This window comes from Symphalangus syndactylus, chromosome 22 (genome assembly GCF_028878055.3).
Source record: "Symphalangus syndactylus isolate Jambi chromosome 22, NHGRI_mSymSyn1-v2.1_pri, whole genome shotgun sequence".
NCBI classification, from domain to species: Eukaryota; Metazoa; Chordata; class Mammalia; order Primates; family Hylobatidae; genus Symphalangus; species Symphalangus syndactylus.
Genome location: NC_072444.2, coordinates 10,198,553 through 10,216,270, shown reverse-complemented (window position 1 = coordinate 10,216,270; position 17,718 = coordinate 10,198,553). Strand labels below are relative to the sequence as shown.

Below are 17,718 nucleotides of genomic sequence, written 5' to 3'. Positions count from 1 at the left end.
AGCAGCCACAACCAGGACTGGAGAGATGGTCAAGTCCTCTCCCCTCCCCAGCCAAGCCTGGGGGAAGGAAGGGTTAAATTCCCCCTTTATTTCCCCTGTCCCGCCCCCTCCCAGGACAACCACCCCATTTCCAGGGCAGCACCTGCGCTCCCAGCTGCCGTGCCCGCTTGGTGCCTGAGTCCAGGCCAGGCAGCCTCCGCAGTGCCCAGGCCCAGGCCCTCGCCCTCGCCGGCCCCAGCGCCGCCCTTTGCCGGGCCTGGGACTTCTCTGCCGGGAAAGGGGAGACAAGGGCCCCCAGGCCTTAGGCGAGGGGCTCAGGCCCACCGAGTGGGGTGCGTGGGCCAGGGCCGCCAGCCCCGGGGTGACTTGGCTGGAGCCGGAGGAAGGAGTTGGAGGAGGGAGCCGGGCCAGCAGGGGGGCAGCTGTGGGGGCAGCGCCCGTGGCCGCCCCATTAGTATGCGGCCGCGCTCCGCGCGCCATGGCAACAGCTCCCCCCGCACAGCGCTAGGCGGGCAGCCCCGGGCGCAGCGCGCACCTCTCCTCCCACAGGTGGCGGCGCGCACGGGCACGCACGCACACTCGGCTCGGGCGCCTAGGGGAGCGCCGGGGGCGCCAGGTGCGCTGGGGCGTCCTGCCGCCCGTGCAGCCGCCCATGGGCGTGTCCCCAGGTGCTCCAGAGTGAGGCCCGAGGGAGGAATGTGTCCTTGAGGACGTTCTGCCCTCGCCTGGGTGTGCCCCTCGGTGGGTCCCTCGGCGGGTCCCTCGGCGGGCCTTCTGTGCTTTTCTGTCGGTCTCCGATTGTCCTGGAGGGTCTGTGCCTGTCTGTGCTCATCTGCTCCTTAGCCCCGAGTGCCTGAGTGTGACTGCCGGTTAACCGAGCGTACCTGTGACTCTGTATCTGTGTCTGTACGCGCCCAAGGGGTGTGTGCGTGTCCGTGCGCGCGTCCATGGCTCTGGGTTTTCCCCAGGAGGAACGCCCTGGGTGTGCCGGCGACTCTGGATGTCCGTGTGTGCCTGAATGAGTACCTGTGTGTGCGCCTTTGTGTCTGTGTGTGGCCCGTGGATATCTGTCTGGCATCCCTGCGTGTTTCGGGTGTGGCTGCGTGTGGACTTTTGTACGTCTATGTCCCTGTGAGTGCCCTCAGGAGCCCCTCTCCCCATGCATATCACTGTGTGTTCCTGTGAGTGCCCCACGTCTCCTGGAGTGTGGCTGTGTGTCCAGGGGCTGCTGGCTCTTTGCCCTCCTCGGCTTCACTCCCTGCTGCCTGAGTGAGCCGACACCTGCTCCCTGAGCACTGGGCCCCCCTCCCCCCACCTGGCAAGGACAGGGAAGGGCACGGAAGCAGAGGCAGAGGCAGACATGGAGGCAGAGACAGAGACATGGAGGGAGACACAGCCAAGTAGGCTGGAGAGGTGGAGATCCAGTCACGTGATCAGCCTCAAAGCCCAAGACGGAGAAGAGAGGAACAGAGATGCCAAGATCCGGACATTAGAGAGAGGGAGACTCAGAGGCACACAGAGACCCAGAGCACGGCGTCCGGAACTGCAGAAACAGAAGAGATCAAGGATGCGGCTCCTCAGCCTCCCTTCCTCTCTCCCTCCCTCCCACTCTAGAGTTTCCAGCCCCAGCTGTGCCTCCCCCACATACCCAAAGCAGAGTTCTCCTGGCCCTGGGACTGGAAGCCAGCCTCCTCCTCACAGCTGGCTGTGTGTGTGTGGACACGTGTACATGCATGTGCGCATCTGTGTGACGCACTGGGCTAGTGCCTACCTTGTACACAGCCCTCCTCCATGAAAAACCTCCTCTCCCCACCACCACCGTCCACATTTTCACAGGCCCAAATCATGCACACCTTTACACACATGCCACACAGCCAGCCACACTCATTCAAGCCCAGAAACATGCCCTGGGCCTCCCTCTCTCAATCTCATCCACACAAGGCCAGAAGACCCAGCATACGCAGCCACACCAGAAAGTCTCTCCCCGTCCTAAGGTCTGAGGGTCAGATGTCCACCCCTCATTTCCCCCCCTCAGCAACCCTCGAGGGGCTCGAACCCCTGCCACTCACAGGGAAAAACGCATGACTAAATTTGTCAATTCCATCAGATTAGACACTCAAAGGCAGGGCCCCTGACTGTCTGCTCACTGTTGAGTCCCCAAGTGCCTTCGACGGTGCCTGGAAGGTGCTTAAGAAATGTTTGAGTGAATATGTTCATACCAGGTCTCTGGTGTGGGGGAGAACCCATGGTAATTGACAGCTACTCAGAGTGAAAAACACTAATGGATACCACAGTGTACATACACACCTAGGACAGTACACTAAAGACAGTACACTAAAGACAGTACACTAAAGACAGTACACTAAATACAGTGTACATACACACCTAGGACAGTACACTAAATACAGGACAGTAGGCCGGGCACGGTGGCTCATGCTTGTAATCCCAGCACTTTGGGAGGCCGAGGCGGGTGGATCACGAGGTCAGGAGATCGAGACCACGGTGAAACCCCGTCTCTACTAAAAATACAAAAAATTAGCCAGGCGTGGTGGCGGGTGCCTGTAGTCCCAGCTACTTGGAGAGGCTGAGGCAGGAGAATGGCGTGAACCCGGGAGGCGGAGCTTGCAGTGAGCCGAGATGGCGTCACTGCACTCCAGCCTGGGCGACAGAGCGAGACTCCGTCTCAAAAAAAAAATTGAATTAAATTAAAAAATAAAAATTTTAAATTACAGAATGGATTTTTGGATTTTATAAGCAGATTCCCCCCCTCCCCCGCCTTAAAACTGTTACGAAAAAGCAAGAAAGGCCAGGTGCAGTGGCTCAGCCTGTAATCCCAGCACTTTGAGAGGCCAAGGCGGGCGGATCATGAGGTCAGGAGTTCAAGACCAGCCTGGCCAACATGGTGAAACCCTGTCTCTACTAAAAACACAAAAATTAGCTGGGCATGTGGGCACCTGTAATCCCAGCTACTTGGGAGGCTGAAGCAGGAGAATTGCTTTAATTGCGAAGGTTGCAGTGAACCGAGATTGCGCCACTGCACTCCAGCCTGGGAGACAGAGCAAGACTCTGTCTCGGGATAAAAAAAAAAAAAAAAAAGAAAAAAAAAAAGGGAAATTTTTTTTTTTTTTTAGACGGAGTCTTGCGCTGTTGCCCAGGCTGGAGTGCAGTGGTGCGCTCTTGGCTCACTGCAAGCTCCGCCTCCCGGGTTCACATCATTCTCTTGCCTCAGCTTCCCAAGTAGCTGGGACTACAGGCGCCTGCGCCCACACCCTGCTAATTTTTTGTGTTTTTAGTAGAGATGGGGTTTCACCGTGTTAGCCAGGATGGTCTCGATCTCCTGATCTCAGGTGATCCGCCCGCCTCGGCCTCCCAAAGTGTTGGGATTACAGGCGTGAGCCACCGCGCCAGGCAGGAAAAAAACTTAACAAAGAAAAAAAGGCCGGGCGTGGTGGCTCACACCTGTAAACCCAGCACTTTGGGAGGCCAAGGCCGGAGAATTGCTTGAGGTCAGGGGTTTGAGACCAGCCTGGGGAACATGGCAAGACACCATCTCTAAAAAGCAGAAATAAAAGAAAAATACAAAAAGGGGGAAAAAAATAAAGGAAGGGCCTAAAGCCTAGGCCAACCTACTTCTGCCACTTTCCATGTGAACTTTGGACCGGTCCCTTACTCTATGTCTGGGAACTTGTCTTCTCATCTGTAAACCAAGTGAGCATCTTTCTCTACCTCAAAGATTGTTCTGAAGAATAAACACCTCAGGGAAGTGTTTAATAAATGATGGCGAAACCCACGTATCTGAGAGCCACATTGCCTTGATGCATTCTGGGATCATGTGTGGCACTGGGGTGGTGGTAGGGCCCTGACCTCTGAAAAGAACCGATCAAAACAGGGTGTGCCCCAAACCTGCATCATACACTGTGCAGGGTCTCTGCTGCCCTTACCTAAGGGCACAGAGAACCTTCCATCCCAGAGGCCCTGGTCCATCTCCCGAGTCTGGTCTCCAAAATACACCACGGCCTCCCTCAGCCCTTACTAAGCAGCAGACCCTAGGCTGAAACCCCTCCCCTCCCTGAGCGCCCATTCCCTTGCTGCCCCTCCCTTCCCATCTCTGGAGCCCCTGTTCTCACCAAGCCTTCCTCCCATCACTTCCCTCTCCCTGTGCCCCTCTCTTCATAGTGAACTCCCATCTTCCCTTTGAGTTAAGGAGCCCCTTCGCTGTGCCATAATCAACTCGTCAAACTCCCATTTCTTTCCTGGGTCTCCTCTCTCTGCCCCAGCTCCAGAGCCCTGGGGCCCACAACCCTTCACTGCCCTTCCTCCCCTTCTCAAGACCTATCTCATGTTGAGCCCCAGTCCCTTCCACTGAGCAATCCACCACTATCTCCTCCCCTCCCCGAAACCTCCTCTGGGCCGCCACTCCTCTAGCCCTCAGCAGACTCACCAGGCCCCACTCTGATTCCCTTGAAGCCAACTGGGCCTGGCCTGCCCCACCTGGACAGCCTCCCCGAGTCTCTTCTTCCTCAGCAGCCGCTGAACACAGGCACTTTCTCCCTGCAGCTGATTCTTGGGGCTGAACACGTTTCTCTGGGGTTGGCCTATCTGAGCCTCAGCCACTGCTTTCTCTGATACTGCCCACCCGCTGCAGCCAGCCTCCACCCTACCCAGAGTGACGCTGCCAAAACCCTCTCCCCTCCCCAAACACAGAGTGTGCCCAACAGAGCTAACTGCATGTGGCTCCTGCCTCCTGTCACCCTTTCGAATCTCTGGGCCTTTGCACATCCCCTTCCTCCTCCGGGAACTCCTCACTTTTCTGCCCAGCACCTCAGGCTTGGCCCTGTAGAAGCTTTCTCCTCAGAGAAGCCCTCCTCCCTAACTCTCAGGGGGTCTCACTGCTTCTTGCCCCCACTTCCAGCTCCATACTGCATCGTTAGCTTGAGCATAGCGTTGTCTTTCCAGTCAGCAGTCAGGAAGCACAGGGTCATGTCTTCATCTCTGAGTCTGGGGGATGCAGGGAGGGGGCTTGGTGGGTGGATGAGCCTTTTGCTTCCAGCACAGAGGCTAGTTTCAGGGGACTGTGACCCGAGTCCTCCTGCCTCTTCCAGACAGGTGTGCCCAGAAGGTGTGTTTCCTCCTCAGACCACGGGCTCCTCTGACTCTCCTGAGGCCAGGGCCTAGCTGGCTGGGTCAGGGAGGGCAGGCCCCGTGGCACTATCCCTTGGCTTCTCCCTGAGCTTCACTGAGGAGGGACATGAAGCCACACTCAGCAGAACTTAAACATAAAATGGGTCTATGGGAAAAACTGCTTCCCAAAGACCAGGGAGGCCAAAGTGGGCATCATTTGGGCAAGGGCACCCAAGAGGTCCCCAAGGTCAGGGATCAGGAAACAGCTCAGCTCTTCCAGGCCCACCGGACGCAGGCACAGGGTTAGGAGTCTTCTTTTTCCAAAGTTGACCAAAGCAGGGAGGAAACATTTGGGGTTCAGGGTAGACAGACAGGGGAGGGCAGAGCAACACTGGGGTGACTGGCCTGGTCATATCCCAGGTTCTGCATAAGCAGATGTGGGTGTGTTGGGGTAAAATGAGGGGCCTGGAAGCAGAGAAGACTGATGACCTGGGGCAAATGGGAGACACATAGACGGGGGTCGGGGGTCACTCCATTCCTAGTGGGAAAGGGAGGCCCCATGAGGGCTCCTGGACTTAGGACGGAATGAGTGTCGCCAAGAGAGATGTCCCTGAACCAGAGTAGAACTGTGAGGCCCAAAGGCCATGAATACACAGGACACACAGAGGGACCCGAGGCAGAGACCTGGGACCTTCGATGGAATAAGGGGGTCCAGAAGCAGGAGCCCCATGATGGAGGTCCCTCAGGGAGAGGAAACCCAGCATTTGGGGAGACCTTGGACTTGGGATAGAATATAGGGAGAGTCAGAGGAGACCCAGGACCTAGGACAAAATGGAGGTCCAAGAGGCAGAATCCCTGGACCTAGGACTGAATGCATGATCAAGGGCCAGGATGTCCTCGGCAGCAGAGTGGGGAGCTCAGAGGCAGGGGAGACCCAGGGCCTGGAGTGAAATGAGGGGGAACCCAGATGCAAGGGTGACCCAGATCTCAGGCAGAAGGGAGAACTCAGTGGCCAGGAACACATGTAGGTATTTCAACTCCTCTGGAGAACCAGTAGCTGGTGACAAAACCCAGCGGTGTCCCTTCCATTCCCTCCACCCTCACTCCCCCTTTCACAAGACACAAGACTGGTTTTTTTTTTTTTTTTTTTTTTTTTTTTTTTGCTTTTTTTCATTTCTTTTTAATACAAACTTGGATCTTTGGGTGTGTCCTGCCAACAGAAAACAACAACAACAACAACAGAAGAGAAAACCCAAAAGAGTGAAAAATAAGAAAGAAAAAAAAAGCTCCCGCAAGAGGTTCTTCTCCCTCCCCCCTACCATGCGAATTTGCACACCACGGGACCACAGCAGGTTTACAGAATGCAATATACAATCCACGATTTATAATAAAACAGTATATACAATAAATAGGATATTGTTCATTTTTGTCAAACGACCTGTAGATAAATTTCTCAGTGCATACTTGCAGGGGTTCTGGACACCTCAGGGCCCCGCTCGCAACCTCTTGCACACTCTCTCTCTCTCGCTCTCTCTCTCTCTTTTTTTTTTTGTCTTTTTCTAAAACTGTGTTTTGTTTTTAAGTTTTGTACATTTTTAAAAAGTATTTACAATTGCTGGTTTTGTGCAGAAAGGGCTCACCTTCGGCTTCTGCGTGGAGGAGATGGGCGGGAGGGGGTGGAGGGAGATGGGTCTGCAGGGGGTGTAGGGGGCAGGGTGGGAGGCAGAGGGGGGAGGCGCTCCTGCCAGAGGACGATGTGGACGCTGGGAGGGATCTTGGCGTTGGTTTTCTGAAAGCTGCAAAGAAACACAAGAGAAGAGGCAGGAGTGAGTGGCAGGCATCGACTGTGCTCTGAGATGAGGGAAGTGAAGAGGGAGACCCCCCACCCAGCTCCTCCCAGGATTCGGCGGGGTCGGGGGGGGGGGGAAAGCTAACCATTGTTCTTTCTCACAAAAACTCAGACCTGCCTTCTCTGAGCCCAGTTTCCCCATCTGTAAAATATGCGTGTCCAAGCCCCAAACCATGGGATGAAGCAGGTGCTGGGTGAGGAGCTGGGGTTCCAGGCAGTGGAATTTGTTAAGAGCTTGGGCTCTGGAATCAGACACAGCTGAGTTCAAATACCAGTGCCACTCTTTAATAGCGCCACGACCGTGGGCATGTTGTTGAACTTCTGTGAGCCTCGGTTTACCCATCTGTAAAAAGAAGGTAACTGAACTACCCCATTGGTATGTCGGGAGGATTCAGCGGTATAGGACAGATGAAGCCTGGTCCTTAAGTGCATAATACATTATACTGATTATTATTCATTACTATTTTTCTGGGGCAGTTGGGCTCTCCAAACCTGCCTCCTCATGTCATGATGAGTTTAGTAATTCCTCCAACTTAGGCTGTTCTGAGGAATGACATCATGGGGAGGGCAGGGCCTCAGCACACAGCACAGGTGTGAACAACTGCTTTTATTTCTTCTAAATCCAATCCTCTTCTTACCAATGCCATTCTGTTCCTTAGCGAGGTGAGGTGAGGAGGAAGTCTTTCTCAGTGAGAGAACAGAGAAACTGCCCAACACAAAGCCATCTGTGTCTGGCTTAGCCCTGCCTTCCTGAAGCTCAGACACTCCCAAGTTCCCAGTTCCTCCCATCACCAGACACTCAAGATTGGAAGCACCCCTTTTTCCCAGACAGTTCTCATTATGCTTGCGGGGCCCTGGGGATCTGACTTCCCTACCCAGACCCCCAGCTTGGCTAGACCGCCTGGATTCACAGCTCTGCTAGGGTGAGTGAGAAGGTCCCCTGAAGGACAGGGCTGGGCTCGGGACTTCCTAAGAGCTCCAGTCATCAGCCTGGTCCTTTCAGACTTCTGTCCTCCTCTCAGAGCCCCGAACACACATCTCCCACCCTCAGTGTGCGACCATCTCCATCTGAATTAAGGGGCGAGGTGAGGATGCTGAAACGGCCTCCTCAGGTTCCTTAGGGGCCCATCCGTCCTCCCCCACACCAGCAGGAATCAGGCGGCGGCAGAAAGCCTCTCCTCCCTTGTACTCTTGGCTTCCCTTTCTACCAGAGCCACATTGAAATTCTGCTCAGCCTCGGCTGCTGTCTGCTGGGCAGTCAGCCCCGGGGACGACTTTTGTCCTGAGGCTGGACTTGCCAGCACTCCCCCAAGGTCCAGGGGAACCAGGTGGGCTCCTGCAGGGGCAGGGCAGCACCTCATCCTGGTGGATCAGACCAGGTGGCAGGCAGAGGCATAGGAGAGGAGAAAAGCTGCATCTTTGTTAAGCTGTCAGGTCGCCTGCAGTTGCAGGAGGATGGAATACTAGCCGTAGGGGCGAGCGGTGCGCCTGGGAGGGTGACAGCTGTGCTGCAATGGGGTGATAGGTAGAAAAGCAGCTCTTGGGGCAGGGGCTGCTGCTGGGATGAATGCAAGCTCTCCACAGTCAGGCGGTAAACAGGCTGCAGAGACAAGAGGGGTGTCTATTAGGGAGCAGAACGATTTTATCTGGGGTAACTGCTTGAGCCAGAGGGCTGGGAGCATCTATCCAGAGGACTGCTCTATTGCGGTTAAAGAGCAGTTGCCAAGCTAAAGAACCTCTGCTGGGGTGTTGGGGTGACAAGGGAAGGGGACTTTAGGACGGGCTGCTCCAAACCACTGGCAAACTGATATTGTCCAATGCCAGCCTCCCCTGCTCCCTCCAAGGGCCCCGGGGCAGGCTGGGAGCCTCTGCACAAATCCCTGCACCCCCACCCCCACCCCCGGCCCTTAGCCACTGCCAGTGACCCTCTCTAAGCCAGGTCTCCATGGTGATCTCAGCCCAGCAGGCGGCTGCTGCCAGAGCCATTCCCGCGGTGCCTGCGGCCAGGCAGCAGGAGGCTTTCTCACCCTCTGCTAAGCCGCCCATCGCGTCTCACCTTCCTCCTCCCACTACCCTCCCCAGCTTTCAGGACTTGGCCAGCCAGAGACGTTGGCAGAATCTTCGGGATGGGAGGGAGCGGGGGAGGGGGGAAATCAAAGCCCAAAAGCCCCAGGGTTCTCATGGAGGTGGGGGAGAATGCTGTGGCTGCGTGGAACCCTGACCTCACCAGGTTCAGCTCTCCACAAAGCAGGACCAGACACTAACGTGCCAGGCAGCCCAGTGCTAGGCACTGGGGACAAAGCAGAGACCAAGACCCATCTGGTTCCTGTCCTTGAGAGGCTCACAGATACAGGGGAAAGCAAAGCAGACCCCAAACCAGGTAATTACCATGCAGGGAGACGGGGGCTGTGCCACGGAAGGTCCTGGGGAGGCAGCTAACCTGGTCATGGCAGGAGAGACTGCGGCTCTTCAACTACCGCTGAACACTGCCCAGCACATGCTGGGGCGAGACATACGCTGACTGAATGACAGAGCGGGGACTGACCTGAGTCTGGCCAGCATGTCAAGGTCCAGCTCCGGCCTTGCACAACTTCAGAACACCTCCTTAGACCACCCTGTTACCATAGCTACGATACCCTTGTCATCCCGACCTGGCTCCTCCAGGGCAGGAACCTGTATGTGGTACTGCTGCTGCACACCCAGCGCTAGCACGCACCGGCCCCCGGCACACCAACCACTGTTCCGCAGACTTCACCTTTTAGTGCCTCCGTGACACACAACTGCAGAGCCACATTCCTCTGGGTCCTCATGCTCCGGTGGTTTCACCATCTGAGGTGCCAGGGCATTAAGTGGTCTCTGCCTGTCAGGGGGGGACTGGCACTGGCAGCAGTGAGGGACAGCTGAGCAGAGATTCAAAGTGCTGCAGAGCACATATAAATCAGGTTGTCCAGAGGGGGCTGCTCTCCTCCAAAAAGGAATATATATTTGTGCTTTCATTTAAGTAAACAGCAAACATGCATTCATGCCCACTGGCTGCCAGGGCATGAGTTAAGGTCTAACCTCTACTCTCTAGTCTCTACTCTCTTGAAAGGGTCCAATGTCAAACAAGGCAGTAGAGCAGAAGGCAAAAAGAGTGCATGAGGCTGGGCAGGGTGGCTAATGCCTGTAATCCCAGCACTTTGGGAGGCCGAGGTGGGTGGATCTCTTGAGGTCCGGAGTTCAAGACCAGTCTGGCCAACATAGTGAAACCCCGTCTCTACAAAAAATACAAAAACTAGCCAGGTGTGGTGGCACACACCCTGTAATCCCAGCTACTCGGGAGGCCGAGGCACGAGAATTGCTTGAACGCAGGAAGCGGAGGTTGCAGTGAGCTGAGATTGTGCCACTCCACTCCAGCCTGGGTGACAGAGTAAGACTGTCTCAAAAAAAAAAAAAAACACGAAAAGAAAAAGTGCATTAGAATTTGAGAGACTGATTTCCTGTGTAACCCAGAGTAAGTCCCTTCTCTCTCTGGGCTTCAGTTTTTTGTTTTTTTTTGTGACAGGTTTTCACTCTATCACCCAGGCTAGAGTGCAGTGGCACAATCACGGCTCACTGCAACCTCCATCTTCCAGGCCTGTGCGATCCTCCCATCTCAGCCCCTTGAGTAGCTGGTACTACAGGCGCACATCACCACACCTGGCTAATTATTTTATTTTTTTGTAGAGACAAGGTTTCATCATGTTGCCCAGGCTAGACTCGACCTCCTGACCTCAGGTGATCCACCTGCCTTGGTCTCCCAAAGTGCTGGGATTACAGGTGTGAGTCACCACGGCGGCCTGAGTTTCTATTCTATAAAATAAGGGAGTTGAACAGGTGATGGGAGAGATCTTCCGGCACTGGGATGGTGCCCCAAAGACAAAGGGTCAGAGGCAAACCACAGAGGCCCAAAGCCTGATCCATCCCTGTAACATTTTTAGGCAGCTAGGCCTGTGAGTCACCTCCATGTGGAGAGGATACTGCTTCCTGGGGGCTCAGCCCACAACTGGTATGCAGAAGTACCGTTGGACCTGGAATTCAATGAATTATCAATGAGGCTCCAAATCAGGGATCGGGAAGCTGTGTTTGTGTCTCCTTCTACTCCAGAGAAGCTTTTTTTCTCTTCTTTTTTTTGGAGACAGGGTCTCACTCACCGAGGCTGCAGTGTAGTGTCATGATCATGGCTCACCGCAGCCTCAAACTCCTGGGCTCAAGTGATCCTCCCACCTCAGCCTCCTGAGTAGCTGGGACTACATGTGCATGCTGCCACATCTGTCTAGTTTGCATTTTTGTAGAGATGGGGTCTTACTATGTTGCCCAGGCTGGTCTCAAACCCCTGGGCCCAAGCGATCCTCCCACCTCAGCACCCAAAGTGCTGGGAATGCAGGCGTGGTGAGCCACCATGCCAGGCCTGGAGAATTTTTTCTTTCTTTTTTTTTGGAGATGGAGTCTTGCTCTGTTGCCCAGGCTGGAGTACAGTGGCGCAATCTCGGCTCACTGCAACCTCTGCCTACTGGGTTCAAGCAATTTTCCTGCCTCAGCCTCCCGAGTAGCTGGGATTACAGGTATGCGCCACCATGCCCGGCTAATTTTTGTATTTTTAGTAGAGACAGGGTTTCACCATGTTGGTCAGGCTGGTCTCGAACTCCTGACCTCGTGATCCACCCACCTCGGCCTCCCAAAGTGCTGGGATTACAGGCGTGAGCCACCGCGCCCGGCCTGAGAATTGTTTCAAATGTGAGTCCACTACTGACCAGAGGTGCTCCTTAAACTCTAGCTCTGCCAGCCATTCCCTCCTTAAGCTTCTTCCTCTGTCTCCCCAGCTGTGGGGCAGTAGGACCAAATGGGGTTCCCCAGCCTTGTGTGACCCTATATCTCTACCACCTCTCAGAGCCTCACATTCCTTACCTGTCCTGGGAGGAGACTAGCCTCACCTCCTCCATCTCTCTCTCTCTCCCCCTCCACCCTCCGGCTGGAGATGCCATATGTAAAGACAGGCGGTCCTGACGGGCTTGTGTCGGACATGCAACTGAAGTGGAGGCTGAGGAAAGAGCAAGAACCACGGAACCAGGCAATCCCCAGGGGCCCTTCCTGGCTCTACCTTCTGTGCTTCAGTGACCAGGTGGCTCTGAGTCCTCAGGCGAGGACCTTTCCCTCTCTGTAAACTGGAGGGATTGTGCTTGGAAAGGTCCACAGGCCCAGTGAGCTCTGAGAATTTGAACTGGATTATTTACACACCCTGTCCCTGCCCTTCTGTTAGGAGCACTTCCTGATGACTGGGTGAAATTGTCCCATCCCGTTCCCCAGGGCTTAACCTTTCCTCTTAGAATTCTCCCTATTCTATATGCTTTTCTTCAACTCAAGTTTAAAAAAAAAACAAAAAAACCTGCAATGTCCCAGGCATGATGAGACACTGGGTGGGGGAGGGGAGGACGGTGCCCAGACATGAGTAATCGCCCTAAAGGAGTTGATGGCGTGGCAAGGAGGGCATTCCCAGGAGGGGCTGTCACGGATGCAGAAAGGGTGAGAGATGAAGTGGGCCTGAGAAGGACCCTGGAATGCTTCTTGGAGGAAGTGATGCCTGAGTGAAAGATAGGAACTGACAGGTGGGAGATGGGGTAGGAAAGGGACCACCCAGGCCAGGAACAGCAAAAGCACAGGGCACCTTTAGGAGCCAGCCCTCCCAGAGCTCCCTCCTGTTTCCACACATGCTCCTGGCTGTTAAGGGAGGGTGTGTGTGAGGAAGATGAAGGCTGAAAAAAAGGTTGGGTGCCAGGACGGAAGCCTGGAATACCTTGAATACCATGCTGGGAAGCCGGGCCTTGATTTTATAGGCAAGGAAGGAGGCTGGAGAGGGAAGGAAGCAATCAGAAGGTGTAGAGCAATGGAGTCACAGGAGCAGATGTGTTTTAATCAATTCATCCAATAAATATTTTAGGGACTCCAGACACTGTGCATCTAAAAATGCTTAAAAAAAAAAAACAAACCCCAGCACTTTGGTGGCCATAATGGGGAGAATGAACTGGGGGGGCTGGGGGTGGGGTGCGTGCCTGGAACAGGGAGGGAGTTGGGCCAGAAACCCAGGTGGCTGAGCTGGAGCTGAAGCCTCTGACGTCCCAAATTTGTCAAGACCCATTTCCTGCCTCCAGGAATCTCCTGCTGCCTGCCCTGCTCACAGCGATTTTAGAGGGTGGTCCCTGATCCTTCTCATGGGAGTGTCCCAGGCCTTGTTCTAGAGAGTGACGCTCATGTGGAGGATTTCTTTTTTTTAATTTTATTTTTTTTGAGACGGAGTCTTGCTCCGTCGCCCAGGCTGAAGTACAGTGGTGCGATCGTGGTTCACTGCAACCTCCGACGCCTGGGTTCAAGCAATTCTCCTGCCTCAGCCTCCCACGTAGCTGGGACTACAGGCTCACACCACCACAACTGGCTAACTTTTGTGTTTTAGTAGAGATGGGGTTTCACCATGTTGGCCAGGCTGGTCTTGAACTCCTGGCCTCAAGTGATCTGCCCGCCTCGGCCTCTGAAAGTGCTGGAATTACAGGCATCAGCCACTGTGCCCAGCCCATGTGGAGTTTTTTTTTTTGTTTTTGTTTTTGTTTTTTTTGAGACAGAGTTTTTGCTCTTGTCACCCAGGCTGGAGTGCAGTGGCGCGATCTTGGCTCACTGCAACCTCCGCCTCCCGGGATCAAGCAGTTCTCCTGCCTCAGCTTCCCGAGTAGCTGGCACTACAGGCACCTGCCATCATGCCCGGCTAATTTTCGTATTTTTAGTAGAGACAGGGTTTCACCATGTTAGCCAGGCTGGTCTTGAACTCCCGACCTCAGGTGATCCTCCTCCCTCAGCCTCCCAAAGTGTTGGGATTACAGGCATGAGCCACCGCGCCTGGCAAGGAGGTTTTAAACAAACACCTGTAAAAGGCTGCAAGCCCTGTGGGGGCAGGGCACTGTGTGTCTTGCTCAGTGATACTGGCAGCACTGGATACAATGCCTGGCCCCAAGCAGGTCACTAGCTCATGTGTGTGAACACAGAATTCATCTACTTCCCCCAGCCTTCCAGCACAAACACAGTGCACTATGGCAGCAAAGGTTATGCTGACGAAGATGGCACAACTGCCAGGGGAAAAATCATGACATATTACAGTCACAAGAAAATATTTTTCATATTTGCAGTGGGGGAGAGGATTGGTGTGCATAACTGCGATGACAGCGTTTCTAGCTGAGCCGGGTCATTTTGTCCTTGGGTCCTCCAGGGAGGACTCTGCCCAATTGCTAAAGCAAAGAACTAGGTGCTATCACAAAGCCTCCCCCAAGGCCCCAGATCCACACTAGAATACAAGCTCCTTCCTAGGAGGGGCACAGGCGAGGATGGGCCGGCTCTGTGGTCCTGCGTGAAGGTACAAGAGGCGAGGGTTGGAGGTGTGTGACTCAGACAGGCTGGTCAGAGGCTCCGGAGTTCAGCCTCTGCGGGGTATTTACCTACCCATCACCAGCCACTGACTACGTGCTCACTGTGTACCAGGGACCTGGCCAAGGGCTTCACGCGTAATCTCATTTAATTCTCACAAGAGACGCAGAGAGCTGACGTGACTCATCAGGTGACATGACTCACCAGGTCACCTAGCTGGTAAGGGATGGAACTGGGTTGTGCATAGAGGCCTATCTGTGTCCACAGGCAGGCTCCCAGCCACCACCCTCCAGTTCCGTGGCCCTGCTCTGGGACGTGGGAAGATAAGAAAGAAGGAGGGTGAGTCGGTGTGGTCGTGGAGAGATTACATTTTCAGGAAATGAGGGCTCAGAACAAGGCCTGGCCTAAACATGGCTGCAGGAGTGGCAAGAGATAGGATCAGAGGGAGGATGGCCTCAGAGAGTGGGGGGAAGAACTTGTGCCCAGAAGAGTCAGGGCAAGACTGGCTGGGCCCTGACGTAAGGCCTCTTGCTCAGAGTCACAGGCAAGATCAAGTGACCTCTCGAGGTTTCAAGACACGAAGAGACAAAGCCCAGAGCAGCTGGGGCCTGGCCCAGGCCCGGGCATGCCTGCTGACCCCAGCTGAATGGTGGCCTTGGAAACTGCTTCCTGCTTCGGTCAGGCCCCAGCCGGCATAACCTTGGAGGACCTGTGACATTTCTCTTGGCCTCAGGTCAGGCCTGAGAGGGAGTAGGGAGGGGAGAGGGACTCGAGATTCCTGAACACCTTGGAGGGCCCTTCGTACCCTCCCACCTCTGTTCCCAGGGTCTGATAGGGTCGATCTTTAGCCTACAGGGCCCAATGTGGAGCCAGTCTGTCTGGCTCTACTTTCCATCTAGAGGCCCACAGAAGATGTCTGCACAGGGCCAAGCCCCCTCCTTGCTTGACCTGTTCTGTTCCCCGTCCCATCAGCCACAGCGCTCACATCAGTCGGGCCCCACATTCCCCATTCTGTCTCCTCTGAGCTTTTATCCTCTAATCCACATTGGGATGTGACCTGCCTTTGCCCACAGCTCCCTCTGCCCAGAATGCCCTTCCCCCGGTCTCCATGTGCCCAAACCTTGCCCATTCTTGAAGGGTGAGCTCAGTGCAGCTTCTTCCACAGAACCTCAAAATCCATTTAAGATGTCAGACCCAGCAAGAGTTGTGGGGATTGGGCTGGGCGCGGTGGCTCACACTTGTAATCCCAGCACTTTGGGAGGCCGAGGCAGGTGGATCACAAGGTCAGGAGTTCGAGAACAGCCTGATCAATGTGGTGAAACCCTGTCTCTACTAAAAATACAAAAAAGTTAGCCGGGTGCGGTGGCGCGCCCCTGTAAGCTACAGGAGGCTGAGGCAGGAGAATCGCTTGAACCCAGGAGGCAGAGGTTGCAGTGAGCCGAGTTCGTGCCACTGCATTCCAGCCTGGACGACACAGTGAGACTCCATCTCAAAAAAAAAAAAAAAAAGGTGCAGGGATTGTGCAATCCAACCTATCCTTTTGCAGATGGGGAATCAGGCGTGGGGAGACCAGAGGCAGCCATATGGCAGAGCACCCAGGCTCAAGAGCGACGGTACTGGGTTCTAATCCTGGCTCCACTATTTGCTAATGGATCCCCTGGGCAAGGTTCAGAGCTGCACCCATTTCCTGAACTCTAAGGTGGGATAGGGCGGGAGGCAGGGGGTTGTGGTGGGGAGACACACCCCACCTCACAGTCTGCTGTGAAGGGTCAGTGAGGCAGCGTTACATAAAGGGCCCAGCACAAACGACCCTTTTCTCATCAAGGGGGCAGAGGGCTGACTTCTGACCACAACACCCAGCTGTCCAGCAGATCTTGTTTCTCGCTGCCTCTGGGCACCGGCCACTCTCTGCCAGGTGTTCTCAGGTTCTTTGTGTACTTGCTTTAGTTTCCTGGGGTGGAGGCTGAACTGGAGGACAGGAGTCATGTCTGCTTTGTCTCCCCAGTACCCAGCACTGGATGGACACACAGGGGCTCAAGTTGGGTAACTAAGCTCCACTACTGCTTCTCCAGTGCCGGGCGCCCAAACTGCTCAGTGCAGTTGGTGAATGGGCGTCCTTGTCCTCTTTGCTTAAGGCCTCTGTTGAGTGGCAGCTCCCTCTATGAACGCTTTTTCCTTGCCACTCTCCTCCTCTGTATCTCCAACTCTTTCTCCTTCCCGTGGTGATTTTGGTCATCCCCTGGCACTGCGGGGTTGCCCTAGAGCCTGTGTGTCATCTTAGAGAGAGAGAGGGGGCAGCCCTCCTACCACCTTGGCCTGGACCTTCGTCACTGCGTGTGTGGACTACTGCAGCTGGTCTCCCTGCTTCAACACTAGCCCTGCTCCACGGTGGCCTGGGGAATTCCGGCAGGGAACTCTTCAGTGGATCCCCACGTGTCTGGGAATGAAATTCAGACTCCTTCCAATGCCCCGCGTGATCTGGCCTCGCCTGCCTCATCCCCTCACTTAGCTTTACTGCATGCCCATAGGCAGTTTCTCAAAGCTGAGCCCCTTCCTGCCTCCAGGCTTTCCACACTGCTGTTCCCTCTGCCCAGAATGTTCTTCCCATTCCCCGCCAGCTGTCCAGCCCCATCATTCCTCAGGCCTCAGCTTCAAGGTCCGGTCAGCATGCTGTGTGCACTCACAAGCTTCTAGCTTTCTCTTGCACAGTGCTTCCCGTAGCTGGAATCATCACATGCTTAATGCCACTGTTTGCTGTCTTTCCCTCTAAATGGGAAGCCCCCTGAGGACCAGTACCTCATTTGTGGTGTTCACTGTGGTGCCCCCAATGCCTGGCTTCTAGTGGGTGCTGGACAGATGTCTCTAGAACAATGGAATGCATTGGTTTGAGGACAGCGCGGTTAACTCCCAGCCCTGAGTGGGGAGCAGGGCCAGAATGTGGGGCTGGATGGCATCCCAGTTCCTCCTGCGTTCAGGCCTCACTGGGTGGTTCCATTATGTATTTCACTGAGCTGTGACCTGCCCAAACACCCAGCCCCCACGCCCGTCCATTTTCCCACCCAGAGCCTGGGAGGAACAGTTTTTGGATTATTTCACATTTCTGGATTATCCATGAGACATCTCCCCTCCAGTGAGAAGGATCAAGAGTTTGACATTTTAAACCCTAAGCAGCTTCTCCCTGGCCTGCTTCAGATCTGAGGCTCTGCTGCTTGCAATGAGACGCATGGGGAATGGAAGGCCATTTTAATCTTCGCCTGGCTTCATTAGGAAGGAAAAGATGCTGCCAAAAAAAAAAAAAAAAAAAAAAAAAAAAGTTCGCTTCA

At 54.8% G+C, this 17,718-nt stretch overlaps 1 protein-coding gene across 9 annotated transcripts in view; it reads right to left on the bottom strand.

The window, feature by feature from the left end:
* Positions 1-3,324: 3,324 nt before the first annotated feature.
* Positions 3,325-17,718, bottom strand: part of AHDC1 (AT-hook DNA binding motif containing 1) — a 73,476-nt gene continuing 59,082 nt past the window's right edge. For 8 of the 9 annotated variants that reach the window (XM_063631372.1, XM_063631371.1, XM_063631373.1 and 5 more), the window contains one exon: positions 3,332-6,917. The gene's annotated coding sequence lies outside the window, so the exon portion shown is untranslated. Of the gene's footprint in view, positions 6,918-17,191; positions 17,258-17,718 lie in introns of all 9 variants that reach the window. The other variant, XR_010118873.1, reaches the window with a different exon arrangement.